Genomic DNA, 6,382 nt, shown 5'->3' with positions numbered 1-6,382 from the left:
CACTCGCATGGGATTAGTCCGAGGTGTACCTGTAGACTGGCATCTGGACGAGTTTATTGACTCTGTGGAGCTCCCTGTAGGCTGCGGGGAGATCCTTAAAGCCCGACGCTTAAATTGCAAGAACATATTAGACAATGTTATGACCTGGGTTCCAACCCAATCTATTGTTTTAACATTTAGAGGACAAACTCTCCCTCCTAGAATTTTCTCCTATCATACATCTCTTCCCGTGGAAACCTACCGTCTCCCCACCATCCAATGTTTAAATTGCTGCCGGTTTGGTCACATAAAAACTCAATGCAGATCGAAACCTCGTTGCTTTAAATGCTCCCAACCTCATTCAGGTGAAACTTGTGAAGTACTTATTGAGAATGCAACTTGCTTACTCTGCGGTGGTAAACACATGGCTACAAATAAGAGCTGCCCTGAACACTCTCGGCAGCAATCTATAAAACTTGTCATGTCCGATGAAAATTTGTCATATCAAGATGCCTCCTCCCGCTTCCCTCCCGTTCGCCGCTCATATGCAGATATGGCTAAAGAAATGTTTACCGCTCCTGCATACTCTCCCATTTTTAATCCTGCTAGACCTCGTCCTACACAAGCCCCGTCCAAATCTTACAAACAAACTGTCACCCGCTCCCCTCGCCCCAGACCCCAACCTGCAAAGGGGTACGATAGGCAAGCCCATCAGGACATCATCCACAACTTTCCTTCTTCCACACCTAATGGTTGCGCTCTGAATGCAGAACGCGATCACTCCTATGCTCTACAACCCAATGATAATAATATATCTCTACTTACCAAATCCCTTACCAATATCCTGGAAAAGATAAACCAAAACCCTCCACCGTCCAACGTTGCTGAAATTATCATCAAAATCGCTTCTGTCTTAAATAATGGCTTCCCTGGAGATACTCCAATGGAATAGCCAAAGTGTACGAAGAAAAAAACATGAACTTATTCATCTTCTTAATAAACATAAGCCCGCTGTCGCTGCCATCTCTGAGACATGGCTCCTGCCGGACTCTCGTTTCAGGGTGTCAGGCTTTGCCTGCCTAAGGGATGACAGGGATGACGGATATGCAGGTAGTGCTATTCTTGTTAGGCGCTCCCTTGCATACTCCTCTATTTCCCTCCCGCCTCACTCTCATCAGCTCAATGCTGTTGCTGTGAGAGCCCTTGATGTCTCCTTTCTTTCACTCTATATTCCACATCCTCGTTCCTCTCTTATCCCTGACTTAAAATCTATTCTCTCCTCTCTCCCCCCCCCCGGTACTCGTGATGGGTGATTTTAACTCTCATCACACGTCCTGGGGTTCCCATTCCTGTGACGGATTTTCCACTCTCTTGCTGGATGTTTTTGATGAATTAAATATTTGCATTCTTAACGATGGCTCTCCAACAAGAAGAGTGTATCCTTATCAAAATCCTAAAACTGCTGTCGATCTATCTCTTTGCTCTCCCTCTTTGGCTTCTCTTACCTCCTGGAAAACCCTCCCAAGTACCCACGGTAGTGACCACTTCCCTATTTTACTCAACATAGCCCAAAAATCCATTCCACAGTATAATCCTAATCCCCTTCTTAAACACAAACTTAACAAGGCCAACTGGTCTGCTTTTGCGGAATCAGTTGACCTTCTTATTGATAACTTATCAGATGAAGACAGTACAGTTCTTTACTACGATAACTTTGTCAAAATTTTGAAAGATTCAGCCGACCTCCATATACCACTCAAAACTACTAAACGTGATTTTATGGCATCTCCTCCCTGGTGGGATGAGGAATGCACCAACCTAATAAAAAAACGTAAAGATGCAGAAATTTCCTACACGATGTTAATGTCCCGTGAAAACTTTTTGGAATACCAGCGCACCGATGCCAAATTCAAGAGATCGGTATCAAAAAAGAAAAAGCGAGGTTGGATTACTTTCTGCGAGTCTCTGGATCCCCGATCCCCATCTACCTTGGTATGGGATAGAATGAAAAGATACCGGCAATCTGTCTCCTCTAGTGACCCAACTTCCAATAACGCATCTGTTTGGTTAGATGCTTTTGCTGACAAACTTGCTCCACCATTTGTTCCATGCGAATATTCCTGTCCTCATCTAACTACACTTACTTCCTCAGACACTATGGATGCCCCATTCAGTTTCTTGGAGTTGCAGTGTGTTCTCTCGGACCTTAAAGACTCAACTCCAGGGGAAGATGGTATCCCATATTCCTTTATTGTAAAACTTAACAATAAAGCGAAACACTGCTTTCTTAACATGATAAACAGGTTTCTAGAATCAGGAATCATCCCGGGACCTTGGAAAACGCAAGTAATAATCCCCATTAGGAAACCTGGTAAAGATCCTTCTGACCCAAATGCTTACCGCCCGATTGCCCTATCTTCAACTTTGGCCAAAATTATGGAGCACTTGATTAAAAACCGCTTGGAATGGATAATGGAAAGCAGAGGCCAAGTCAAGCCAATTCAAATTGCCAAGTCTCAATTTGGCTTTAGAAAGGGCCTTGGTACAATGGACAGCCTTGGAGTTCTTTCAACAGACATTCGAATAGCCCTAGCTAAAGGAGAGTACCTTGTGGGTGTATTCCTAGATATTGCAGCAGCATATGATAACGTTCTTCTCCCGGTACTCAGGCAGAAACTGCAACAGCTGAGCATCCCACCGAGATTAACTCAAATAATATGCAATCTTCTCTCATCTAGAACCATTCTGGTGAGAACTAAATCCCTAAATCTTCCCCCCAGAATGGTCTGGAAAGGTCTCCCTCAAGGTTCTGTTCTGAGCCCACTGCTCTACAATATTTACATCTATGATCTTGAAATGTCTGTTGAAAGTTTTTGTAACATCCTGCAATATGCAGATGACATAGCTTTGTACGCCAGCTCCAACTCCATGGACGAAATTTCTACCTGTTTGAACTCTGCTTTGTATTATCTAGGCCAGTGGTTGTCAGATCATGGGCTTACACTGTCAATCGATAAGTGCAAGGCAGTCATCTTCACAAGAAAAAGACAAATTCCAATACCCAATATTATCTTTGAGGATCAACACATTTCTCTTGCATGCAAAACCAAATTTCTTGGCGTGGTTCTAGACTCCAGGCTGAACGGTGTAGCTCACTCCGACTATGTTACCCGTAAATGTGAAAGCAATATTAATATCCTGCGAGCCTTGTCAGGGGTATGGTGGGGTGCCCACCCTTACACCCAAAAGTTATTATATAACGCCATAATCCGTAGTCATATGGACTATGGATTATTTATTTTAGACCCTATAAATAAGTCGGCTTCAGAAAAATTAAATAAAATTCAATATAAATGCCTAAGGCTCATTCTTGGGGCCATGAAATCTTCTCCCACCAATGTATTGCAAGTTGAATGTGTTGACCCTCCTAGACTTCTACGGGCTCAATATCTCAGTGATCGCTTTATCTGTAAAGTATTACAATTCTCTTCCCATCCTTTATTGGACAAGCTTCATAAGCTTTCCTCCGTCTTAAGGCCAAACCATACCCGTCCATGCCTTTTAAAAAGTTTTGTCAAATATACTCAACTGCCACATCCACTCTACTCTTCTCCCAAACTCCCCTTGTTCTCCTCCTCATTTGCAGGGTTAACATATAACCCCTCGATTGCCAGTCTAGGTCTTCATAAAGACACAAGTGAGGCAAATGCAAAATTTAATGAAATACTTCAAAACAACTGGTCCGATTCCTTAGCAATATATACAGACTAGTGTTTTGCTCGGTGCGCGAGCTGCTAAAGCAGCTCGCGTGACGTGGTTGGGTTAACTTTATTATACTAAACCAAATTTATTTATTAAGATTCAAAATTCACCCCAAAAACACCATAAAACGACACCCATATCGATTTTTTTCTTAAAAAATGCATGACCGCCATCTTGGATTTCAAAATAAATGTCGTTATCAAAATCAGCACCCTGGGAAACTCTGAAAACGACATCCATATCATTTTTTATAAAAACCGGGTAGTTGAGGTTAATAAAGTAGGGTGCGTGGGTGCGCGGACCACTAAAGTGGTCCGCGAGCATGCAGAGTTTGTTACATTGAGTAGACCTCCGGACCCTGATCATCTTTTGCGAAGAAACCACTCTTCCATCTTTTATAGCCTCCGAGATAGACAACGACGAAATTTGTACGGCGGCCATCTTGTTTTTCCAAAATTTTCCACTTTTTCTATTAATCGTTTACTACGTTCTTCAAAGATTGCGAGTTTCAATGAAATCGGTTGGAAAACAAAAGAGTCACAAAAATCATATAGGCCGCCATCTTGTTTTTCTGAAATGTCATAATTTTTCCCTACTCGCCTCGCCCACCCGAACACATCTCCCCTACATTATCGTATCGTTTTCCGTCTCTTTCTAGGAGAATGAGACATTCAATATTCGCCATACAAAACGTATGGGAAAATAAATTCCGCCATTTTGAATTTTTTTTCTATTCATCAATTAGACCTTTGGATCCTGATCCTCTTTTGCCAAGAAACCGCACCTCCATCTTTTATACCCTCCGAGCTGGACGCCGGCGAAATTTGTATGGCGGCCATCTTTTCTTCGCCATTTTGAATTTTTTTTCAGCTTTTTGGCAATTGGATGATGTCATGAATGACATTTGGTCGAGCACCCCCCACCTATCTTCAATACCTTGAGTGGACCCTTCACCCGTCTCCGACATCCTCGATCATCAGCTATTTCCAAATTTTTCCTCGATTTTTTTTTTGTTTTCTATACGAAACCATCAGTGAAAAAAAAAAATTTCATACAAAATTTTACAGGAGGAGTTTTTGGGGAAAATCTCGAATATCTCCCCAAATGTGGCAGCACTGTTTACATAATTCGATACTGCTGGTTGAGTCACACAATCGATTGATACATCTCGACTTTCCAAAATGTTGCCAACTGCCTCAAAAACGTGGTCAAAATTTCGAAAAATAAAAAAAAATACAAAATGGCCGTCAACTCGTTTCACAGGAAGATTTTACACGGTTTCATAATTTTCCTATTAACTACAGGATATACCGCGCCCGATGACGTTTCAATCTTTCCTCTCACTCGCACCCACACGAAAGGGGATACCGTGAAAAAGACCGTGTCGAAAATCACTTTTACTTTGATAAATTCCAGTGTTGCCAGTCTCCGGTGACAAAAATACACAAATGTCATTTGTACGAGCAAAATACGTAATCACTCATACTCGGATTTTGCTAAAAGTGCGTATTTCGATTTTTTACAATTTCCCGAAAATCTTGAAATTTCCCTGAAAAGTGGGTAATTTTTTTCCCACCGATCTATACCTCGAGTCTATACGTACAATCGCTTCATAGAACCCGAATCGCTCCGATGTTGCCAACTTTGAGATATTTAACTTTTAAAATTGCATTTTTTCGTACCTCGAACAAAACGGCCGCCATGACAGTCGCCATTTTGAATTTTTAAAAACCACTCCCGTTCTGTCAAAATTCAGGATCATTGTGAGCGAAACAAGAAAAAAATAATTATCCTTGACTACCCCGTTTGGGATCTGTGGCGCCGCGGTTCGGGGTCGAAAAATCAAAATTTTGAAAACGCTACGGTTCGGCCGCCATCTTGTTTTTTCAATTTTTTCGACATTTCCCATTAATCGTTTACTATTTTCTTCAAAGATTGCAAAATTCAACGAAATCGGTTGGAAAACAACGGAGCTGCAAAAATCACCTCGGCCGCCATCTTGTTTTTCTGAAATGTCATAATTTTTCCCCAGAGAGTTCCCGAATCCAAACACATCTCCCCTACATCATTATATCATTTTCCGTCTCTTTCTAGGAGAACAATTATGTCAATGAGTCAGTCAGTGAGTGGTAATCGAGCTATATATAGTATAACTAGTGTTTTGCTCGGTGCGCGAGCTGCTAAAGCAGCTCGCGTGACGTGATAAGGTTAACTTTATTATATTTAACCAAATTTATTTATTAAAGATACAAAATTAACCGCGAAAACACAATAAAACGACACCCATATCGATTTTTTTCTTAAAAAAGGCATGTCCGCCATCTTGGATTTCAAAATAAATGTCTTTATCAAAATCAGCACCCTGGAAAACCCTGAAAACGATATCCATATTATTTTTTGTAAATTAGGATAATAATTTAGTAGGGTGCGTGGGTGCGCGGACCACTAAAGTGGTCCGCGAGCATGCAGAGTTTGTTTCACCGAGTAGACCTTCGGACTCTGATCATCTTTTGCCAAGAAACCACTCTTCCATCTTTTATAGCCTCCGAGATAGACACCGACGAAATTTGTACGGCGGCCATCTTGTTTTTCCAAAATTTTCCACTTTTTCTATTAATCGTTTACTACATTCTTCAAAGAT

This window comes from Maniola jurtina, chromosome W (assembly GCF_905333055.1).
Source record: "Maniola jurtina chromosome W, ilManJurt1.1, whole genome shotgun sequence".
Taxonomy (NCBI): Eukaryota; Metazoa; Arthropoda; class Insecta; order Lepidoptera; family Nymphalidae; genus Maniola; species Maniola jurtina.
Note: the sequence above shows the minus strand (reverse complement) of the source record.